The sequence below is a fragment of the Gorilla gorilla genome, chromosome 4, assembly GCF_029281585.2.
Source record: "Gorilla gorilla gorilla isolate KB3781 chromosome 4, NHGRI_mGorGor1-v2.1_pri, whole genome shotgun sequence".
Lineage (NCBI taxonomy): Eukaryota > Metazoa > Chordata > Mammalia > Primates > Hominidae > Gorilla > Gorilla gorilla.
In genome coordinates, this window is record NC_073228.2 from 78,872,205 (window position 1) to 78,897,523 (window position 25,319).

Below are 25,319 nucleotides of genomic sequence, written 5' to 3' on the forward strand. Positions count from 1 at the left end.
GGCGCTGTCTCCAGGCCTAGGTGTCCTGGATCCTTCTGCCCCCTTTACACTCTGTGCAGCACCCAGACCTGCTTGTAATGAGCTCCTCTACTCCCCCACCAAAGCTCTGGTGAATTAATGTCCCTGTGGGGTATAAGTGACTGACACTAACTTCCTCAATCTCCTTGCAGCCTAATCTAAGAAGATGCCTTATAAAGAATAGCATTCTAATGTGAAATTTCAGTCCTGTGAAAGGTTAACGGGAGAAATCAGATTCCTTTACAAGATTACAGAAAAAAAACAGGACAATGAGTATCTCTAAGAGAGAATGTTCACTTGGAGTGTTGATGGGGTTAAGTGGCCAATACAGGATGAAAGGCTTTCATTTGGCTCCCTGACTTGCTGGATTTGGGGATTTCCCTGGTCCTGGTCATTACCTCTTTCCTCCTGCCCAGCATGTGCTCACACCAGCCCCTCTGCCTCATAGTCCTTCCCACAGGCCTTTTTTCTTACATTTTTTTAGAGAAGGTAAGCTCAGAGGGACTTTCAATATGCCAATCGATGTTAATAAAACACAAGCCAAAGACAAGTGCAAACATGCTTTCAACCAACATTACTGAGGAAACAAGACACAAATTCTTTTTCTTTTTATATTTTATTTTATTTTTGAGATGGAATCTCGCTCTGTCGCCCAAGCTGGAGTGCAGTGGCGTGATGTCCACTCACCACAAGCTCCTCCTTCTGGGTTCACGCCATTCTCCTGCCTCAGACTCCTGAGTAGCTGGGACTACAGGCACCTGCAACCACGCCCAGCTAATTTTTTGTATTATGGTGAAGATGGGGTTTCACCGCGTTAGCCAGGATGGTCTCGATCTCCTGACCTTGTGATATGCCCGCCTCAGCCTCCCAAAGTGCTGGGATTACAGCTTGAGCCACTGAGCCTGGCCCTGTTTGTTCTTTTACATTAACTTTACAATGTATTTGCCATGTTTTAAAAATAAATTTAATTGGAATTTTATTGAAATTGTATGAGACATGATTTAGTCCAAGATGAACACACAACATTATTATTACTGTTTCCATCCAGCTATGGCATATTTCTTTGTTTTCTCTAGTTGTCTTTTATATCGCTCAATAAAATTTGTGGCTCTGGTACGTTTCCTAACAATCATACATTATATTTCATTATTTCTAATTATTATAATGGATTGCATGTATATTTACTATGTACCACATATTGTGCAATATATTCATTATCTCAATTCATAAAACAATCATGTGATTTAGTTGGTGTTATTACTAGATTATTACCATTGTACAAGTAAAGAAAATAAAGACAAAAGAAAAAAGAAAAGAGACTCGGCAAAATCAAACCAATAAAGACTTAATTAGAATTGTTGGGTATATAATAAAAATTTAATACAACTCAATGAAAGCAAAAAAACATTTTAAAAAATGACCAGGCAGATTAGAGAAGGAGCCAAACAGAAATTCCAGAAATAAAAACATAATTGTTGAAATTGAAGACAGATTTGACAGCATATTACGTATAATTGAAAAGGAAAATGCAAACTGGAAGACAGGCTGAAGAAATTGCTCAGAATGAAGCCCAAAGAAGTAAAAAATAAGAAAGAAACAAGAGACATGGAAGACAAGAGTGATATTACAACTAACAGGATTTCATAAGTAGAACAATAAACCGTTAGAAAGGTTTTGTAAAAAAAGATAATGGCTTGGAATTTTCCCAAAGTGATGAAAAACTCCACCCTTCATACTCAGGAAGCTCAAGTTGGACAGATTTAAAAGGGAAAAAAAAACACCTAAATGTATCATCATAAAAATAACGGAACCCTGAAGAAAAGAATATATTGAAAATAAGCAGAGAGAAAATTCACTTTATCCATGAAAGAATATGGACTTAGACCAAGAGCTAATGTCTTAAAAATGGAAGCAAGAAGACAATGTACTAAGAAAAAATAATCACATATGAAATTAATATATCTTTTAATAAACAGGCCAAATATAAGACAATATTTAAGTCATAAAAACCAAACAAATACTGAATTTGCTAACTAAGAGACCTTCACTAAAGGAAATTCTAAGAGATGTTCTTCAGTAGAAGGGTGTTCCCCTAGATGGAAGACTTGAGTTGTGAGAAGAAATGGTGAGCACTTAAGAAGACAAATATCTGAGTAAATATAAATGAACACTGACTATACAATATGTAGTTTCCAGTGGATTAAGAATAAGATGAGAAGCAAAACTATAAACTTCTACAAATAATACAGTAAAACTACCTTAATAACCCCAGTGGGTTTTCATATGAAACCTAAACAAATTCTGTTCACCAGAAAAACACTATCAGGATCAAAGACCCAAATATAAGGGGTAAAACTATAAAATTTGTAGAAGAAAACATAGGTATAAATCTGTGACCATGAATTAGGCAATGGGTCTTAGATACAACACCAAATGCAAGAGTGACAAAAGGAAAAAACAAACTGGACTTCAACAAAATTCAAAACTTTTGTACATCAAAGGATACTATCAGGAAAGTGAAAAGAACCCACAGAATGAGAGAAAATACCTATTAAGTCATACATCTGATGAAGAACTAATGCCCAGAATATATAAAGAATTCTTAGAATAACAAAAAGACAACCCAATTAAATGAGCAAACAATCTAAATGAACATTTCTCTAAAAAGATATACAAATCGCCAATCAGCACATGAAAAGATGCTCAACATCATTAGTCATTAAGGATATGCAAATGAAAACTACAACTAGATACCACTTCACATCTACAAGAATAGCTACATTTTTTTTTAAAAAAGGAAAATAACAGAGGTTGGCAAGGAGGTAGGAAAAAATGGAACCTCCATACACTGCTGGTAAGAATATAAAATGGTACAGAGACTTTGGAAAACAGTTTTGAAGTTTTTCAAAAATTTAAACATAGATTTACCATATGCCCACTCCTAGATATATAAAGAAAATTGTAAAAATACGTCCACACAAAAACGAGTACATGAATCTCATCACAGTACATTATTAATCACAGTCAAAAAATGAACACAACTCAAATATCCATCAACTAATGAATGGATAAACAAAACATAGTATATTCACACAATGGGATTCAGGCATATAAAGTAATGAAGTGCTGAGACAAGATACAACATGGATGAATCAGGACAACATGCTAAATAAATGAAGCCAAACACAAAAGGTCACATATGATTCTGTTTTTTCTGATATTTGGCATATGCTAGTCCACAGAGACAGAGAATAGTCTAGTGGTCGCCAGGGGCTGGGGAAAGGGGGAAATGGGGAGTAACTGCTAGTAAGTATGGAATTTCTTTTTGAAATGATAAAAATGTTCTAGAGTTAGAGAGTGGTGATAGCTGTACAACTTTATGAATACATTAAAAGCACTTATAGCACCTATAGTCCCAGCTACTCAGGAGGCTGTTGCAGGAGAATCGCTTGAACCTGGGAGGCAGAGGTTGCAGTGAGCCAAGATCACACCACTGCACTCCAGCCTGGGTGACAGAGTGAGACTCGAAATGTGGAAAAAAAATGCACTTAGTGTACACTGAGAGTGGATACTGGGCTGAAAGTGAAGTGACAGGCCACAAACTAGGCAAATCTTCTATACACATATCTGACAAGGGACTTCAGGGAATCCTAAAAATTTCAATGACAAAATAGGAGACTATAGACAAAAGACATGAACAATGCACATAAGGAACCCAAATAACCCATAAACAAATGAAAATAAGCTCAGCCTCCTTCCAAACCACAGAGAAGACTATTTCATATCCAACTGAAAAAATGATATCAAGTAAAGGCAAAAATGTGCACAAACCAGTACCCACATAAGTTGCCAGGGGCAATGTAAAATGGTGTTACTTCTTAGCAAATTTGGTATCATCTATTAAATAGTTCACTGTGCATAATCTTGAGCCAAGCACTGCCATTCCTGGGCACATGCCCTAGAAAATCTCTACATGTGAACCAAAACCCAGCACCATTGTATGGAATAGAAAAAAAAAATCAAAAATAGAATGGACAAACAAATTTCACTCTCTACAATCATATGATCAGACAGTGCAGCAAGGAAAATGAATGAATGAAAGAAAACCACAATAGCAGCAAAAAACAGCAAGTCAGAATATATAAGGCATGATTCCTTTTATGTACAGTTTCAAAATATGGAAAACTCAAAAATATCTTCTGTAGGGAGAAAAACACACATTCTTAGAATATCATAAGCAAAGACTTTTACTTGTTTCTTTTTCAGTTTAAGGATCTGCTGTTCTACTTTTGCAATTTCTCGATTTGTACGATCCATACTCTGTATAAACTCTTCCTTTGAAAGTTTTGAAGGTGAAGCATTTTGATCATCTCCACATGGTTGCCCCGAAATTGGAGAGGATGGAGCTTCATGTTTGCCTCCAAATGTTGGATCCTTTAGAGAATAAAACCAAGAAAAACAATTTATTTCTCACTAATAGAGTCCAGATTGCCTTAAATGAAAAAGCCAGTTTTAAACCACAGCAGAACCATGAGTACTATGTGTCTAATGTTTAGTAGTAACTTTCATATTTACATATATGCAAATTCTCACCTCACTTTTGTAGTTTAGATATACCATGTACTATTTTGAAGAGCCTAAAAGCTATAAAGTCAGGTGAGTTAGTGTTGATCAGCCTCTAGTGTAACAATACTGAAATTATAGAGAATTTATAGGTAAATAATGCAATCATGACAAAGGAAGACACCAACTTCTCAGCCATTTCCTTGCAATGGCTCTTCAAATGGTCTGAACAACTGGCTGGGAAATAGTATTATTCCAGGTAAAACCTGTGTGTCCACCCAACTTAACAACTATAACATGGCCAAGTGTTCCTATCAAAAGTTTTCAGGCTTTCCAAACCAAAACTGAGGTACACGAGTCAGAGAAGTGACCTAGGAACTTCAGTTGCTACTATCTCTGGGCCTACTTTCATAAAGCCCACATTACAGCATACGTAACATTTCCTTAGCCAAAAACATCCCATTGTGCCTCCAAATCAGCAGAGCTGTAGCAGAATGAAAGCCGTTTCACCCAAAATCCACTACCCTCCAACACACATCCACACACACCCTATTAATTTCCAGTCTGCTGTAAAGACATAAGCAATATTATAAAACAGATAAATTTGAGAGTACTAATTTTACTTAGACTATGAGAAACCTACAGTGAGGGTAGTTCACAGGATTACAGAACCCTAAAATGTATTAAATAATGATTAAGGAACTGTGAAAAGTCAATAGTTCTGAGCCAAGAATGCATACAGGAGATAACCGGACAGTTGCTTCAAAACACCTTAGTACAGATATTTCAGCTAATATACATTGATGAAAAGCCTCATATTCTGTAATAGTATGCACTGAATCTAAGAGGCCTTCTGGGGAAATAAGATTATGGCTATACCCTAAAACCTGTACAATTCTGTAAGGAAAGCACCAATAAAAGCAATAACAATTCTAATAGAGTTAAAGCTCCAGTATCCTTTGCATCTGGCATACAGTCAATCTTTGGCAGCTTTAAGCCCTATAGTTTATGATTCCTCTCTTAATATGTAAATCCATGAGGTCACTGGCTTCCAAAATAAACCAGTATGTTTCATCTAAATAAAATATCAGTGGCCGGGCATGGTGGCTCATACCTGTAATCCCAGCACTTTGGGATGCCAAGGTGGGCAGATCACAAGTTCAGGAGTTCGAGACCAGCCTGACCAACATGGTGAAACCCTGTCTCTACTAAAAAATACAAAAATTAGCTGGTCGTGGTGGCGGGCACCTGTAGTCCCAGCTACTCGGGAGGCTGAGGCAGGAGAACCGCTTGAACCCAGGAGGGAGAGGTTGCAGTGAGCTGAGATTGCACTATTGCACTCCAGCACGGGTGACAGAGCGAGAGTCCATCTCAAAAAAAAAAAAAATGTCAGATTTGGCATATAACCATCTGTATCAACCTCTTTTTCTCCCCCTCCCTCCTTTATCATTGTTAAAAAACACACAAGAAAATTTGTCTTCACGTTGTCTTTTCAATGCTCGAATCTTCAGTAACACCGTGAAAACCACAACAGTTCTTAAATTCACTAAACCAGTTACTACTTGCACTAAATGAAAACTAAATGCAGGATGTTCAAATATTTTTAAGTCTTCATGTGTTCTGAAGCCTTTTTCTTTCATTATGAGACAGCGTACTCCTGAGAACTTAGAAATGTTAATGCATAAAGAAAGATCTTTGGTGAACCACCAGGACTTTCATGATACATTAATATCATTCTCCCACTATACGCATATAAGTAAATTTGTGTTACAGAAATATATATAATAGCAAAAGAGATTACATTTTGATTCAGCAGACTTCAAAAGTGCTCCTCAGGTGATTCTGATGCATGCCCAAAGAATTAATATTACAAATAAATATTTTCCACTGACTTCCTTTCTAAATATTAAATATTTAATAAGAAACCAAATCCTCAAGTGCCTACTTATATAACAGGAATAGGGTGGTGGATCAAAACAGACAAGATATCTGCCTTCATGAAGCTTACAATCTTGGGTTGAAACAGCCAGATACCAATCCTGAAGAAAAGGAATTAGATTCTTACCCCATATCTTACATCAAAAAAAGGCAAGTAATAGCAAACACTTATAAGAGGCTTATTAGCAAATCACAAAAAGCCTCAAGTTAAAAAAAAAAAGATTCACATTATCTTGGGTTCAGGAAAGCCAAAAGCAAAAGATATAAAAGATATTAGTTTTTAAAAAAGAAAAATTGATGGATAAAATAAAAAACAATCTTCTGCTGGGCACGATGGCTCACACCTGTAAACCCAGCATTTTGGGAGGCCGAGGCAGGCAGATCACTTGAGGTGAGGAGTTCAAGACCAGCCTGGCCAACATGGTAAAACCCATCTCTACTAAAAATACAAAAATCAGCCAGGTGTGGTGGTGTAAGCCTGTAATCCCAGCTACTCGGGAGGCTGAGGCAGGAGAATGGCTTGAACCCAGGAGGCGGAGGTTGCGGTGAGCAGAGATGGCACCACTGCACTCCAACCTGGGTGACAGAGGAAGACTCCGTCTCAAAAAAAAAAAAAAAAAAAAAAAACACTACACATGCAAAAACACAATCTTCTGCTTATCAAAACAGTAATAACAAATTAAAAAGGCAAATGATTAAATAGGGAAACCATCTGCAAAACATGCACTCTAACAACTCAATATAAAATAAACCAACAGAAAAATGGGCAACATATATGAAAAAACAATTTACAAAACAGGAAAAATAACCAATAAACAAATAAAAAAATGTTACATTTTACTAACAAATAATAAGTTAAAAACAATCATTCATCAAATTAACAATCTTTTTGTTAAACAATAAACGTGGTGTCAGCAAGGATACAGAAGGAGTGGGTACCTTTATTTATTTTTATTTTTATTTTTTATTTTTTGAGACAAAGTCTCACTCTTGTCACCCAGGCTGGAGTGCAATGGTGCAATCTCAGCTCACTGCAACCTCTGCCTGCCAGGTTCAAATGATTCTCTTGCCTCAGCCTCCTGAGTAGCTGGGATTACAGTAGGTGCCTGCCACCACACCCAGCTAATTTTTGTATTTTTAGTAGAGACGGGGTTTCACCATGCTGGCTAGGCTGGTCTCGAACTCCTGACCTCTGGTGATCTGCCTGCCTCAGCCTCCCAAAGTGCTGGAATTACAGGTGTGAACCACTGCGCCCGGTCAAGAAGTGGGTACCTTTATACACTGTTGCCAGGAGTTAAGAACTGGCCCTAGTCTTTTGCAGGACAATCTGGAAATACCCACTGAACCTTAAAAATCAACCTGGTCTGTAATTAATTACACTAAAAGAAATCTACCTTAAGGAAATAAGAATGCATACAAAAAAAAACCCTAAATAATGTATGGGCCAGCTGCAGTGGCTCATGCCTATAATCCCAGCACTTTGGGGGGCCAAGGTGTGCAGATCACCTGAGGTCAGGAGTTCGAGACCAGCCTGGCCAACATGGTGAAACTTCGTCTCCACTAAAAATACAAAAATTATCTGAACTTGGTGGCATGCACCTGTAGTCCCAGCTACTCGGGAGCCTGAGGCAGGAGAATCACTGGGAGATATAGGTTGCAGTGAGCCAAGATCGTGCCACTGCACTCCAGCCTGGGCAACAAAAGTGAGACTCTGTCTCAAAAAAAAAAAAAAAACAAACAATGCACACCACAACACCGTACTTCTGAACAAACAGGCAACCTAAATGTATGACAACTGATTAAATAAATAACTTTATTTAATCAGTGAACTTTATTTATTCATATGTGGAATACTAAGTAGCCACTAACAATACGGTTGTAAACTTATTGGCACAAAAAGAAGCTAAGCACATATTTAAGCAAAAGTAAAGTTAAACAGAATGTACAAAGTGAGCACATTAAAATACTCGTACGGGCTGACTCTGGACACACTGCCTATGGGTTAGCCCTGTTCCACAAGGAGCAGCAGCAAAAAAAAAAAAAAAAAGAAAAGAAAAAAGAACCTATAAAATAAAATTAAATTAAAATTAAAATAATACACATACAAATAGGGAAGACTCAACATGAAAATGTTAATAACTTTTAACTGGTAAAACTGTAGGTAATTTTTTCTTTCAAGCTTATTTAATTCTTCTATAAATGATATACCTAGGCTTAACATTAAAAAAAAAATCTAACAAATGTTAGTTCTTTTTAAATCCTTACCTCTGGAGGTGGGCAGTTGGGAGAGAATGGGGAGAGGGAGATGGAAAGAGAAGTATTAGTTAGTAGTAGCAGTCATGGTTTACACTTCAGAGGAAAAAAAGCAGGACTAGAGTCAGGGGTCCTAGGTTAATTCCAACTCAGGAGGTACTACCTAGGTCACTTAATGTTTCTGAACATCCAGTTTCTCAACTATAACATGGAAACGGGTCACACTACAACACAACACACTCATTTTAATGAATGAGTTTTTAAGACACTTTTCTGCTAAAAAACGAAATTCTATAAATTACATTTGTGGTAATGTATTCAGCCATGGAAGACGACCTTTATTCACTATATTTTTAAATTTCTTTTTTTTAACGCAGCAGAACATTTCTTATAAACCCCACAGACTACTGTATGATAAAGATATTTCACATGATAGGGTGGGTCACAAAACACCTAGAAGCTTAGCTAATTTCTAGCTTACGGCAAAGAATTTTTCCCCATCCAACTTACTATTTTGAAAAATTTCAAATTCACTTAAAAGTTGAAGGAACAGTATAATGGACACTCATTTATCCTTCATCTGGATTCACCAGTAGTTAACAATTTAACATATTTGCTCTCTGTGTGTGTCTGTGTATGTGTATAAAACTTCATTTTGGCTGAACTATTTGAAAATAAATTGTAGATACATTTATTATCTTTTAAATTACTCTTCATTGCATGAAAACTCAAAGAAAATGTGTGGGTACTTATTTATCTGATATCAGGGAAGAAAGGGCAATTAGGCATAAAGGTTAATAAACATTACAGAAAAAAGATTTGATGGCAGTAAAAACATTTTAAACTTCAGTATGCTTTAAAAAAAAAAAGAAAAATTGAAACAAAAAGACACTGGGAAAAATATTAGAATATGTTAGGCAGGCAGATTGCTTGAGGCCAGGAGTTCGAGACCAGCCTGGCCAACATAGTAAAAACTTGGCCCTACTAAAAATACAAAAAATTAGCTGGAGCCGGGCACAGTGGCTCACGCCTGTAATCCCAGCACTTTGGGAGGCTGAGTCAGATGGATCACCTGATGTCAGGAGTTCGAGACCAGCCTGACCAACATGGAGAAACCCCGTCTCTACTAAAAATACAAAATTAGCCGGGCATGGCGGCGCATGCCTGTAATCCCAGCTACTCGGGAGGCTGAGGCAGTAGAATCGCTTGAACCCGGGAGATGGAGGTTGCAGTGAGCCGAGATCGCACCACTGCACTCCAGCCTGGATGACAAAGCAAGACTCCATCTCAAAGAAAAGTACCAATCCTACACAAACCCCTTAAGAAAACAGGAGTAAAGAGCACTCCCCAAGCTAACATCATTCTTAATGCAGAAAGACTGAAACTCATGCTTACCACACCACATATAAAATTTTAATTCAAAATAGGTAATTTACCTAAATGAAAGACCTATAATTATAAAACTTAGAGAAAAAAACATAAGTAAAAATTGGTCAGGCGCGATGGCTCACACCTGTAATCCCAGCACTTTGGGAGGCCGAGGCGAGTGGATCACGAGGTCAGGAGATTGAGACCATCCTGGCTAGCAGGGTGAAACCTCATCTCTACTAAAGATACAAAAAAAATTAGCTGGGCGTGGTGGTGGGTGCCTGTAGTCCCAGCTACTCGGGAGGCTGAGGCAGGAGAATGGTGTGAAGCCGGGGGGCAGAGCTTGCAGTGAGCCGAGATTGCACCACTACACTCCAGGCTGGGCAACAGAGTAAGACTTCATCTCAAAAAAAAAAAAAAAAAACCAAAAGCAAAACAAAACAAAAATAGAAAAAAAGAAAACGTAAGTGAAAATCTTAGTGACCTTGAATTTCGCAAAAACGTCTTAGGTTTGATACAAAAAGCACAAAAAATGAACAATAAAAATAAGACATCGGGGCTGGGTGCAGTGGCTAACACCTCCAGCATTTTGGAAGGCCAAGGAGGGTGGATCACCTGAGGTCAGGAGTTCAAGACCAGCCTGGCCAACATGGTGAAACTCCATCTCTACTAAAAATACAAAAATTATCTGGGCCTCGTGGCACATGCCTGTAATTCCAGCTACTCAGGAGGCTGAGGCAGGAGAATTGCTTGAACCTGGGAGGCAGAGGTTGCAGTGAGCTGAGATGGCACCATAGCACTCCAGCCTAGGTGACAGAGCAAGACTCTGTCTCAAAAAAAAAAGTACATCGGACTTGATAAAAATAAAAAATGTACGCTCCCCAAAGGATACTGTTAAGAAAATGAGGCAATACTTCTTTTAATAATCTAGATACAACAGATATATAGATATATGTTTTCTAAGTAATTTTACCTATAATAATCAAAAACTGGAATAGGTGACTGGATAAACAAATTGTGGTATACCCATCTCAACAATAAAAAGGAATGAACTGAGACATGCCAGACATGGATAGATCACAGAAGTATTATGGGAAGCAAAAGAGGTCACAGACAAAAGAGTTCCCATGAAGCTCACAACGTATACAATGTTTGATGATAGATAGCAGATCAGTGGTTTCCTAGGAGCTGAGGTTAGTAGGAAGTGGGGGAGGAGGACTGACACGTGTGGGTGCCAAGGAGGATGGGGTGCCAAGGAACGTGCTGGAGTGTTAGAAATGTTGTTCATCTTCATTTTGGTGATGGTTCTGTGAGTTTATGAATTTGTCAAAATTTGTTACAATGTATACATATAATGAGTGCATTCTAATATAGATATATGTGTATATATATAAACTAAACTGCAAAGTTAATTTTCTTTTTTTTTAAGACGGGGTTTCACTCTTGTTGCCCAGGCTGGAGTCCACCGGCACGATTTTGGCTCACTGCAACCTCTGCCTCCTGGGTTCAAGCGATTCTCCAGCCTCAGTCTCCCAAGTAGCAGGGATTACAGGTGCCTGGCTAATTTTTTCATATTTTTAGTAGAGATGGGGTTTCATCATGTTGGCCAGGCTGGTCTCAAACTCCTGACCTCAAGTGATCCACCCGCCTCAGCCTCCCAAAGTGCTGGGATTACAGGCATGAGCCACTGTGCCCGGCCTGATTTTATGAAAAAAACAGCAGCAACAATAATCCGGAAAATTGGTAATCAGATGAATAACACTGGTGTAGAAGGGGGACAACACAAGCAAAATTCAACATCCAATCATGACAGAAATTCTCAAACTAGGAACAGAAAGCAACCTCTTCAACCAAAAAAAGAATCAACAAAAACGTGCAACTAACATTACACGTAATGGTAAAAGACTAAATGCCTCCCTACACAGGAACAACGTAAGAATGTCCATTCTAACTCTGTAATCATGACTACACTTCAAAGGAGTCCTCGGTAGGACCCCGTAGTACATTCTGATGACAAATCTGCTGAGTCTCTGAGATGACCGTTTTATCCCATCCTATCCTATTTTTCTTTAAACCTCTTACACCCATATCCTTGGTCTACCCTTAGATGATTATTTCACCTCATACTTTATTTTTCACAAGGTAAAGCAATCTCTTACAAACTCTTCCTATGATAAAGTCTTCCTTCCTATCTACCATCCCTTCCTTCCTTCCTACCTACTATACAAATCTTCGTACCATCAATCTCTCAAGAAGACAGAGGTCTTTATCCTGGCCATCACTCAAGACATGCCAAGTTATCTGGCCAGCTTAAAACTCAACCACAACTTGGGAGTATAAATATAGGTCTTACCCTAGAAATTCTAGAGAATTAATAAGTTTTCTATTTATCATCAACTCCTGTCATCAAAAGCAAAGACAAGTTCAACTCCTGAAATCGGCATAAAGACACAGTAAGAAGACAAATAATTAATTCCCAACGTTTGGTTCCTCGTCTTTGTAAATAGCTCTTGCCACTTAAAAAAAAAGGTAAATTTGGTGGTTTCTACCAACATGTGTATTAAATAGGAAAAGTAAAGAAAAACACAAAAAACACATGCAATTTGCATAGTATTTGTTCCTTACCTACTGGTGGCGGGTGCTGGGAAATGTATACTTTACAGAGTGAGGAGGATAACGACTTTGTTCTGTGCTGAATGCTCCTTGGTTGGGAGGGTAACCTGAACTTGACATTATCAGTAAAGAAGTCCTCACCAGACTGTGAGATCAATGCCAATAAACAATCATGTTTCTAGGAAACCACCTAAACAGGATGGGAAAAAAATAGAATTAATAAGAACTAAAACACCAAGTGTACTTCTAATAAATTATAACTATAGCTACATAAATAAAACCACGATTACCAGTAAAAGCTTCTTCTCAAGTATTTACTTAATGTTACCAAGGTTTGAAAACATTAATGCGTCATTCTTTTTATATTTAAAATAGGTTAATATGTGACAAATAATATAATTAGCTATATAAAGTAAAAGTATATAAAAACAGCATAATATCTGGCACATAGTAACTGCTCAGTAAATAGCTTTCTATAAATGTCTGAGGAATATAAAGACAAAAATACATGGTTTTAAATTTGGGAGTTGATAAGTCAATCGTGAAAATAATTCAAGAGTGGTTTTAAGGTAAGCATTTGTGCAGAGGAAGTATTGTCTTTATTAAATAACTCTGAAGCAAGGATGATAAAATACTAAGTTTTGTAATCACAGATGGTAGGTAGATGGACATTTATTATGTTACTCTTTGCATGCTTCTATGGAACTGAAATAGCAAATAAAAAAAAAGAAGGCCAGAAGTAGTGGCTCCTCCTGTAATCCCAACACTCTGGGAGGCTGAGGCGGGCAGATCACTTGAGGTCAGGAGTTCGAGACCGGCCTGGCCAACATGGTGAAACTTCTTTTCTACTAAAAATACAAAAATTAGCCAGGCATGGTGACATGCACCTGTAATCCCAGCTACTTGGGAGGCTGAGGCAGGAGAATCGCTTGAGCCTGGGAGGCAGAGGTTGCAGTGAGCCGAGATCACGCCACTGCACACCAGCCAGGGCAACAGAGTGAGACTCCAACTCAAAAAAAAAAAGAAAAAGAAAAACAAAGCCATCTTCATTATAAAGTATATTCCTACTTGTCCACAATTCTAGACTAATTTCGTTTGTCTGTCTTTTCTTGTGCCAATGCCACACTTTTCAAATTACTCTAGTATTATGAGGTTTCATATCCAGCAGGGCAAGTTTCACCTCACTGTGCTTTGTTGTTGCTGCTACTTTCACCACCTTCCCAGCTATTCTAGCACATTTCCTCTTACACACAAGCATCAGAGTCAGCTTCTCAGGTCCCAGAGAAATTCTGGATGAGAACACATAAATATTGAATCCACAGACTGACTAATGGGAGAACAGGTACCCTTATACTCCTGAGTATTCCCATCCCAAAACATGATTATCTACGTTTATGTTTCAGGATAACAGAAATATTTATGTTATACATAATTAATATGGGAGCATTTTACATACATATGGTAGAGAATATTACATATGTATAAAAATGTGTGCCATAATATATAATTTCTATCTTAATTATATATAAAACTCCCATGACAAAAATTTTATATACACATATGCACATGTGCATGTATGTACATACACTCTTACTTTAAGACCGGAGTTCTATTATTACCTAATTGGGTGGTTTTAAAAAAACAGAATTTAAATATAAGATGAAAATTATATAATTGTATACATAAAAATATAACAGATATAATTTTATATATATATAAAATCTCCACCCATTTAATACTTTATTATGAAAGTTTTAATTTTCTTTCCATCATTTCAATGTATTTGGGAAGAGGGCAAATTCAAAAAATAATTCAGTATTGACAAATTGATCAATTTCCCAGTTTTTATCAATATATTTTTTATCCAGTTAGGTTTAGAAAATAAAATTTTCTAGGGAATTGTCATTCAATCTAACTTTAAAACAAAACTTATAGGCTGGCCACAGTGGCTCACATCTGTAATCCCAGCACTTTGGGAAGTCAAGATCGGAGGATCTCCTAAGGCCAGGTGTTCAAGACCCGCCTGGGCAATGAAGCCAGACCTATCTCTACAAGAAAATTAAAATAATAATAATAATAATTAGTTAGGTGGCCAGGTGTGGTGGCTCATGCCTATAATCCCAGCACTTTGGGAGGCCGAGGTGGGCGGATCGCGAGGTCAGGAGATCAAGACTATCCTGGCTAACACGGTGAAACCCCGTCTCTATTAAAAATACAAAAAAGTAGCTGGGCGTGGTGGTGGGTGCCTGTAGTCCCAGCTACTCGGGAGACTGAGGCAGGAGAATGACGTGAACCCGGGAGTTGGAGCTTGCAGTGAGCCGATATCGGGCCACTGCACTCCGGCCTGGGCGACAGAGCAAGCCTCTGTCTCAAAAAAAAAATAAAAAAAATAATTAGGCATGGCAGTACACACCCATGGTCCCAGCTACCTGGGAGGCTGAGGCAGGAGGATCACTTGAGCCCAGGAGGTCAAGACTGCAGTGAGCCATGATTGTGCCACTGCACTCCAGCCTGGGTGATACAATGAAACTCTGACTCAAAAAATAAAAGAAAAAACGTATAGAAAGAACTTTAAGGCCAGGTGTGGTGGCTCACGCACTTTAGGACGCCAACATGGGCAGATCACGAGGTCAGGAGTTCAAGGCCAGCCTGGCCAACATGGTGAAACCCAGTCTCTACTAAAGATACAAAAAATTAGCCAGGCATGGTGGCACATGCCTGTAAACCCAGCTACTCGGGAGACTGAGGCAGGAGAATCACTTGAAGCTGGGAGGCGGAGGTTGCAGTGAGCTGAGATGGTGCCACTGCACTCCAGCCTGGGTGACGGGTCCAGACTCCATATCAAAAAAAAAAAAAAAAAAGAAAGAACTTTAAAAACTGCATGTGGTACCATGTAATATATAAATATTTTAAATAAATATATCATCCTTTCTCCTGATGTCACGTTTCCTGCTGTTGTGAAAGCTGACCAGAAGAGTCAGAAGACTGACCAGCTGTCCCTCAGTCTGTTTTCTCCCTGCTCCGTTCCAAGGCCCGAGGCATGGAGGTCAGCAAATCTTAAGGATTGGAAGGTTGAGATTACCCAACTAACACTGATTTGACAGGTGAGAAACGTGAAGATCAGAGAAAGTCAATAACTCCTCCAGTATCACAAAATTGTCTGTGGCAAAATGGGAAAAACTAATGTTTTCTGCAATGCTTTGCGGCTTTCTCAGCAAGTAGTGAACTAGGAGGAGCTGAGATGTTCCGTGAGAGCAGACATTAAAACCACCTGAGGAGCTTTCGCCTCATCTATACATCTGCAACTGCTCCAGGTGGAAAGGGAAAAGCCAACATGTGGCATTGTGGGAAGGGTTGATCTTTTTAGAAATAAACATTATATGCAGGACTTAAGAGTTTTTAAAAGTACCACAGAATACAAAGTGAAAAATCTCCTCGCCCTTCTCCTCCAGCTGCTACCCAGTTACCCTCCCAGAAGGCAACCAAAGTTACTAGTTTCTAGAGTGTCCTTTAGAAATATCCTACACATACATACACTCACACTTTTTCCCCTATGTAAATGGTGGCATACTAGAAACACACTGTTCTGTATCTTGCTTTTATTACTTAATACATCTTGGTTGGCCTGGCGCGGTGGCTCACACCTGTAATCCCAGCACTTTGGGAGGCTGAGGCGGGTGGATCATGAGGTCAGGAGATCAAGATCATCCTGGCTAACACAGTGAAACCCCGTCTCTATTAAAAATACAAAAAAGTTAGCCAGGCATGGTGGCGGGTGCCTGTAGTCCCAGCTACTCAGGAGGTTGAGGTGGGGAGAATGGCGTGAACCCAGGAGGCAGACCTTGCAGTAAGCCGAGATCACATCACCAACCTCCAGCCTGGGCGACAGAGCGAGACTCTGTCCCCCCCACACAAAAAAATACATCTTGGCAATTATTCTCATGCATCTATGGTTCTTTCTATTGCTAAAGAGTATTTCACTATATGGGCCAGGCGGGGTGGCTCACGCCTGTAATCCCAGCACTTTGGGAGGCTAAGGCGGGTGGATCACCTGAGGTCGAGAGTTCGAGACCAGCCTGACCAACAAGCTGAAACCCCGTCTCTACTGAAAATACAAAAATTAGCCAGGCATGGTGGCACATGCCTGTAATCCCAGCTACTCGAGAGGCTGAGGAAGGATAAGTGCTTGAACCCGGGAGGCAGAGGTTGCGGTGAGCCGAAATCATGCCATTGCACTCCAGCCTGGGCAACAAGAATGAAACTCTGTCCAAAAACAAGAGTATTTCACTATATGAACGTTCATGCATTTTGTTAAAGTTTTCCAACTAATTCTGATCTGCTGTCCTAAAACATGCTTTAAGTGATCTATCTCTGCGCTCTCCTCCCAACTCACACATCCCAAATAAATAAAGCTATAAATGGAATGCAGAGGCAAAAAAAAAAAAAAAAAGATTTTAACCCAGGGTCATCCCATTTTTTTCTAACAGTGGCCTAAATGATTAGAAACCCATGAGGTACACTTTTTTAATGCACACTGTTTAACTTTCAGCTATGGTGAGTCCTGAGTTCAACAATTACACTCAATGTCACTCAAAGTCACAAGTTAAGTGACTTCTCCATTTTTTCCCTCATCTCGGTAATCCTTCCTGTTGTCCTAGTTTTGTTGTATGACTTTAATGAAGTTTAACTTTATTATCTCAAAAAAAAAAAACAAAAAAGTCAGTTTTATTTAAAAGTACTATTCGCCCAATACAGAAGGGGAAAAAAAAAACTAGCAAATTCAGGAATTAGCCCCTACTGGCATACAAATTTACAGGTCAAAGCAAGCCCTTCCTTTCCTCACATGAACTGCAGCCTGGAGACCACTACAACCACCTTCCTCAAAACTTATCCACGAGATACAGGGCAACAGTGCTCAGATCTTGTTTTTTAACCAGAAGGTTTTCCTCGAAAGTCTTAAATGAAAGCTAAATGTACAAAAGGTACAATGGAGAAACATTCTGATCTAGTGAGAATGGGAGACCTAGGATTCATCTTTTCAGTCTCCCCCTGCCCTTCCCCATCCCTCCCTCCACCCTTCACTCCAGTCCTGGCTCACTAAGATACCTTGGCAGAATACTTTACATTTGAAACCCACTGAAATGAAAGAATCTAAAGTTCAGACTGAAGGGGAAGGGAGCACCTTAAGTGGCAGTATCAAATTATAATTTCAGTTCTTAGCACCAAAACTCATTAACTCAGGGTAGTTACATGGTTGACTCATGAACTAAAAAAATTCTATGGTTTAAGAAATCTGATCAAGATTTTATAAGCAACTTCCTCATCTCTTAAATATCAACACATAATGTTTTAGGATGAGAATAATATAGTAATAATTATATGTCACTGTCATAAAAGACAATAGCACTTCTAACTGAATTATACAGATAAACCCAGAACTATCCTCTTACATATTGCAAACAGGTAATACAATATTGCAAAATGAAATTGATCTATTTAAGTTCCTTTTTAAATCTTCTCATATTAAATAAACACACACATATTTACTCAACAGGAAAATCTTGCAACAACAGAATTTCAAATACTATCCTGCCAAAAAACAAGCAATTTTTCCTCTCAGCAGGAACTCCTGGCTTTTGGCCCACAACATTTGCATAACCAAAATGTGTTATGCAAAGGTGTTCAAGGTGGCCTAAGCCATCCTGGAAAAAAACCTAAAAATGGCCGGGCACAGTGGCTCACGCCTGTTATCCCAGCACTTTGGGAGGCCAAGGCCGGCAGATCACAAGGTCAGGAAATCAAGACCATCCTGGCCAACATGGTGAAACTCCATCTCTACTAAAATACAAAAAAAAAAAATTAGCCGGACATGGTGGTGCACACCTGTAGTCCCAGCTACTTGGGAGGCTGAGGCAGGGGAATCGCTTGAATCCGGGAAGCGGAGGTGGTAGTGAGCTGGCATCATGCCACCGCACTCCAGCTTGACAACAGAGCGAGACTCCATCTCAAAAAAAAAAAAAAAAAAAAAAAGCTAAAAATATACTTCACTGCGGCAGGACCGCAGATGCCACTTCCGATGAGCAAGAATGAATCCACCAAGCGTCACAATAGAGGTGAAGCCTACATTTCACCAAAGCAGAAAAAGGATCCTACAAAACATGCAATTTTTAACTAATAAAATAATAAAACCTCCTGATACAAAAGTATGTGATAGGGCAATGCCTCTATGACATTCAAATGCTAAAATATTAGTTATTAAACTGAAGCAAATTAGGTCACACCAGTTCCCACAAAGCTGTCCAGCTCTAGACCAATTTTAAAAGTATGTTAGGCAAGACAAGGCTAAGAAGGACCACCACCCTGGGCATCCCGACACCTAAAATCCTCCAACCTGGGGATAATTTAAAGAAAGCTGACCTCCTAAACTTATTACAGAGTCCAGCATCCAGGAGAGGAAAGACTAGCAATTCTCTAAGTGAATTCTGTAATTTGTACAAGACCAGAGTGGTGCTATAGTGGAATAAATTTTCTCCTGTAAAATAAACTAAAGCATTCTTCCCTTTGGGGAGAAAAAAAGCTACTGCTTCTCAGACTTTTGGTTAAGATCTAATCTGGGGGAATGCCATTGACAAGGTATTTTATTTGCAGCCTCTTCTGACATCATGACATCTTACTTAAAGACAGAGAAACAAATGGAAGCTAAAGAAAAAGCTTTTTAGTTAACCTATCCTACCTCTTATAAACTATGATATTGAAAGAAAAATTTTAATAAGGATACAATTATTTGATAAATCTATGGGTACACATATTCAATAAGTAATTCTGGCCAGGCACAGTGGCTTATGCCTGTAATCCCAACACTTTGGGAGGCCGAGGCAAGTGGATCATTAGAAGCCAGGAGTTTGAGACCAGCCTGGCCAAAAAGGCGAAACCCCTACTACGCTAAAAATACAAAAACTAACCGGGCGTGGCGGCACATGTCTGTAATCCCAGCTACTCAGGAGACTGAGCATGAGAATCACTTGAACTCAGGAGGTAGAGGTTGCAGTGAGACAAGATCGTGCCACTGCACTCCAGCCTGAGCAACAGAACAAGACTCTATCTCAAAAAATAATAAATACATAATTCTTAAATGAAAGAAAAATGATGCTACTTTACCTCTACATAAAGTGCTGTCCCAAGACAGGAGTACAATATAACAATATCCAACTGAGAACTCTGTGGTATGTAGGCACTACACTGAACTAATTCTCTGAACTGAACAACACTCACTCACTCAACTTATAAGAACAGATATATTTCAAAACCAGCCAAGCACAGTGGCTCATGTCTCTAATCCCAGCACTTTGGGAAGCAGAAGAAGGTGGATCACTTGAGGTCAGGAGTTCAAGACTAGTCTGGCCAACCTGGTGAAACCTTGTCTCTACTAAAAATACAAAAAATATGGCTGGGCATGGTGGCTCACACCTGTCATCCCAGCACTTTGGGAGGCTGAGGCGGGAGGATCACGAGGTCAAGAGTTCAAGACCAGCCTGACCAATATGTGAAACCCCATCTCTACTAAAAATACAAAAATTAGCCGGGCGTAGTGGCGTGCGCCTGTAATCCCAGCTACTTGGGAGGCTGGGGCAGGAGATTCACTTGGACCTGGGAGGCAGAGGTTGCAGTGAGCAGAGATCACACCACTGCATTCCAGCCTGGGTGACAGGGTGAGGCTCCATCTCAAAAAAAAAAAAAAAAAAAAAAAAATTAGCCAGGCGTGGTGGTGCACACCTGTAATCCCACCTACTCAGGAAGCTGAGGCATGAGAATCACTTGAATCTGGGAGGCAGAGGTTGCAGTGATCTGAAATCGCACCCCTGCACTCCAGGCTGACCGACAGAGCAAGACTTCATCTCAAAACAAACAAACAAACAAAAAAAGAACAAATAAATTTCACAAGCAAAATGGATGACTACATGCCAATTCCCTCCGTGATTAACACAAAAGAAGAACAAAGAAATTAAGATAAGAAAAAATGTAATGTAGGTATTTGGCCTGAATTAATAGATATAACAATATCTAAGTGGATATTACTAAAAGAGTTACCATTTATTGAGCTCTAAATATATATTAGGCAGTGTGCTAAGACTTGGTGTGTGCATGAGCTCACCTAAAAGTCTGGTTCCACTATTAGCTCTAAGGCTGTAGGGAAGCTGCATAACTTCCTCAAGCTATGTTTTTCTAACTCAGAGACAGATACCTTAAAGATCGTCTGCTGCTGCCTCCCCTTTGACCCACTAACAGAGACTACAGGTTATTAAGCAATATAAAACAAGGGTTATTAACAGACTCTGCTTTTTGCTGCACCCCCCTCAACACCCCCGAGCTCCATAAATCTTAAAAGTCAAATGCTCTTAGCCTACTTTATTTTGGTACACACCTTAGAAACAAACAGAACTATCAAACACCTGTGAAGGCAAAGATCAGCTCTGTTCTGCTCTACACGGCCTCTGCAGCAGCTAGCAGTACTTAGCTCTCAGTAACACCCACTCCAACAGCAAGTTGTTTAGCTGTTCCTTACACACGAACACACACACACACACACACACACACAGACTCTGAAGATTCCCAGGTCTCTCCATCTAACTACCACCATCCTTACCTCTTGCTGCAAAAAAAACTCCTAACTGGGCTTCCCACTTCAATACTTTCTCAACTCAAAAAGCCAAGTGTTCTTTTTAAACCTTAAATCAGAACATGTCACTCTCCTGCTTCAGATTCCCCAAGGATTTCCTGCGCACCGCAAATAAAGTCTCAACTACTTATGATGACCCAAGGCCCTACTTGATTTGGCCTGCTTACTTTCTAGATTGCTCACTAGGCCCCAGCAACATGAGTTTCCTTTCAGTTTCTTTAGGAGCCCTTCTCTGCCAGGTCCTTCCTAGCTGGGCCTTCGTCCTTCTTTACTCTCTGCCAGGAACGCTGTTCCTGGCTCATTCAGGTGGCTAGCTCCTCCTTAAACTTAAGGTCTCAGTTCAAATGTCATCTCAGAAGAGTCTTTCCAACCATCCTACATATAAGGTAAGTTTCCACTAGTTACTCTCAATCACATCACCCTTTTGGTTCCTTTACAGATTTATCATAATCTGAAATGGATTACGTACTTCATTTTATTTGAGCATATTCTGTCTTCTCTCACTGGAATAAAAACTACCTGTTTGATTCTTTATAATATTTGTTGAATAAAATAAACTCCCATTCGTGGGTCTGATGTTTTTAAAATAAATAAACAAATATACAAGACTTATTTGTACAGGACTTATTTGAAGCAAAGTTTGAAAATCTACTGAGAGACATAAAAATCTATTAGAACACAGGACAGTAAGTACATAAAGATGTCAATTTCCCCAAACTTCACCTACATTTTCAGTACTCCCAATCAATATTCAGTATCCAGTAAAAATCTCTATGATTTCTTTTTGAATGTCACAGAATGATTCTAAAGTTCATCTAGAAGAACACATAGACCAGAACTGTCAAAGTCTGAAAAAAAGAGAGTAATGAACAGGTAACTAACCCCATCTGTATTAAAATTATAAAATGATAGTAATTTAAAGTGTATGGTAATACACAAGAGACCAAAATAACAAGACCAATCAGAAATAGTCCCAAACACATTTAGTAAATGACAAAAGCTGCAATTCTAATAGTGGGGCAAAAAACAGATTATTCACTAAATGGTGCTGACACAACTAGCTAGTTGGGGTAGAACTCACACACAATTTTATCCCCCAAAATATGTCTCACTTCTTATACCAGAAGTAAATTCCAGATGGATCAAAGAATTAGAAGTTTTAAAAAGAGAAGGAAAAGGAAAAAGAGAAACCATTGAAGTATTAAATACAATCTGGGGACTTCTTTGTTTTAAAAATACAAAAACGCATGCAGTTAAAAAGTCTTCCTCTCACTCATTCTTCTTACTATGACAACCAATGTTTCCAAGTATCATATATCCTGTGATATACAAGCAAAAATGTATACATTGTTTTTCATCTTTAAAGCAGACACATAGAGGCATATAATGTTCCTCACTTTGTTTTTCTAGTTTAGTAGATAGGTGAATATTTTACATTTTGGAGCAAGGAAAGTCTTAAGTAGAGCACAAAACCCAAAAGTCACATAAATAAATTAATAAGAGTCACAGCTAACATTTATTATTTACTTACTTTGTGCCATCCACTATGCCTAATGCTATTTACATTATCTCCATTTTACAAACAAGGAAATGAAGGTGTACAGAGGTTAAATAATGTGCCCAAGTTCCCACAGAAGCACAGTGCTGGGTTTGGATATATCTGACTACATAACATTACAAAAGAATAGCTAGGGGGATATGTGCACACGTATGAAAAAAGTGAATAAAGCCAGGCACGTTGGCTCACGCCTGTAATCCCAACACTTTGGGAGGCCCAGGCGGGCGGATCACCTGAAGTCGGGAGTTTCAGACCAGCCTGACCAACATGGAGAAACCCCACGTCTAGTAAAAATACAAAATTAGCCAGGCATGGTGGCGCAGGCCTGTAACCCCAGCTACTCAGGAGGCTGAGGCAGGAGAATCACTTGAACCCGGGAGGCGGAGGTTGAGGTGAGCTGAAATCACGCCATTGCACTCTAGCCTGGGCAACAAGAGCAAAACTCTGTCTCAAAAAAAAAAAAGAAAGAAAGAAAAGAAAAGAAAAAGAAAGAAAAAAAAGTGAATATGTAGAGAACTTTTAACCTGTTAAAAACCAGTAGCCCCATCAGAAAATAAACAAACAGCAAAAGTAGGCAATTTATAAAAGACATATGGCCAAGCGCAGTTGACGCACACCTGTAATCCCAGCACTTCGGGAAGCTGAGGTGGGTGGATCACCTGAGGTCAGGAGTACAAGACCAGCCTGACTAACATGGTGAAATCCCGTCTCTACTAAATACATAAATTAGCTGGGAGTGGTGGCAGATGCCTGTAATCCCAGCTACTTGGGAGGCTGAGGCAGGAGAATCGCTTGAACATGGGAGGCGGAGTTTGCAGTGAGCCGAGATCGTGCCACTGCACTCCAGCCTGGGTAACAAGAGCGAGTCTCTGTCTAAAAAAAAAAAAAAAAAAAAGGCCAGGCGCGCTGGCTTACGTCTGTAATCCCCAGCACTTTGGGAAGCCAAGGTGGGTAGATCACCTGAGGTTGAGAGTTTGAGACCAGCCTGGCCAACATGGAGGAACCCCATCTCTACTAAAAATATAAAATTAGCCAGGAGTGGTGGTGCATGCCTATAATCCCAGCTACTATGGAGGATGAGGCAGGAGAATTGCTTGAACCCAGGATTCAGAGGTTGCAGTGAGCTGAGATCAAGCCATTGCACTCTAGCCTGGACAACAAGAGCAACACTCCGTTTCAAAAAAAAAAACAGAAAGAAAGAAATACAACTCTCTCCATATTAAAAAAAGTTCAGCCTCAATAGTGATTGATAAAACACCAATCAGAATCACATTTTTTCAGTTCCTAAATTGTCAAAATGTTTTAAACTGTAATATCTAGTATTGGCCAGGGTATGGGGCATACCTGAATACTATTGGTAGCTTTACAAATTGGTACAACAATCTTTTGGAAGGAAAATGTGTAAATATCTATCCATATCTACATTATTCACATCTTTTGATTTGAATTCAAATCAAAAGTGGAGTTGATTTCAGCAACTCCACTTCTAGGAATCTATCCTATGAAGCTGTTTGTACAAGTACACAAAATACATATACATATGTACATGTGCATAAATATTCATACACACACACACAATTGTTTACAGCTTTGTTCTTCTGGCAGAAAAAAAAAATCCAGTGACCATAAGTTGATTAAGCAAATTATGGTATTTTCTTTTTTTTTCTTTGAAACAGAGTCTCACTCTGTCGCCCAGGCTGGAGTTCAGAGGCATGGGCTCACTGCAATCTCCTCCTCCCAGTTTCAAGTGATTCTCCTGCCTCAACCTCCCAAGTAGCTGGGATTACAGGCACATGCCACCATGCCTTGCTAATTTTTGTATTTTTAGTAGAAATGGGGTTTCACCACGTTGGCCAGGCTGGTCTTGAACTCCTGACCTCCGGTGATCCAGCCACCTCAGCCTCCCAAAGTACTGGGACAACAGGAGTGAGTCACCATGCCTGGCAAATTATGGTATTTTCATGTACTAGAAATGGGGTATTAAGTTGCTGTTAATGATTGATAGAGGTAACTCTGAAATAAATAAGACAAACTTGGAACAGTAGTATTCAAAAGAATAGTATATTATGATTCCATAATATAGAAAATTATACAAACACAGAAAAAAAACTGGAAGAATATGCAACAAACTCAGTAGATTACATCCAGGAAGTAGTTCTTTCAATTTCAGTATATATAAAAAATAATGTATTACTTATAATTAGTGAAAGGTAAGATTTTAAAATAGCATATCCTCCTTCATGCATTAAAATGATTTTGTGTGAATATAAAGTAACTTCTTTCTCCCCCAACAGGATGTATATACTCCTACATCAGGTATATTAACGTTCT

General features: G+C 39.0%; 1 long non-coding RNA gene across 2 annotated transcripts in view; it reads right to left on the reverse strand.

Moving 5' to 3' along the window:
• Nucleotides 1–977: 977 nt before the first annotated feature.
• The window catches only part of LOC115932794 (uncharacterized), a 31,753-nt gene continuing 7,411 nt past the window's right edge, over nt 978–25,319 (reverse strand). For both annotated transcript variants that reach the window (XR_008679485.2, XR_008679486.2), the window contains exons 4-5: nt 12,766–12,943; nt 978–4,452 (exon numbers count right to left, since the gene is read on the reverse strand). This is a non-coding gene — a long non-coding RNA (uncharacterized lncRNA). The remainder of the gene's footprint in view (nt 4,453–12,765; nt 12,944–25,319) is intronic.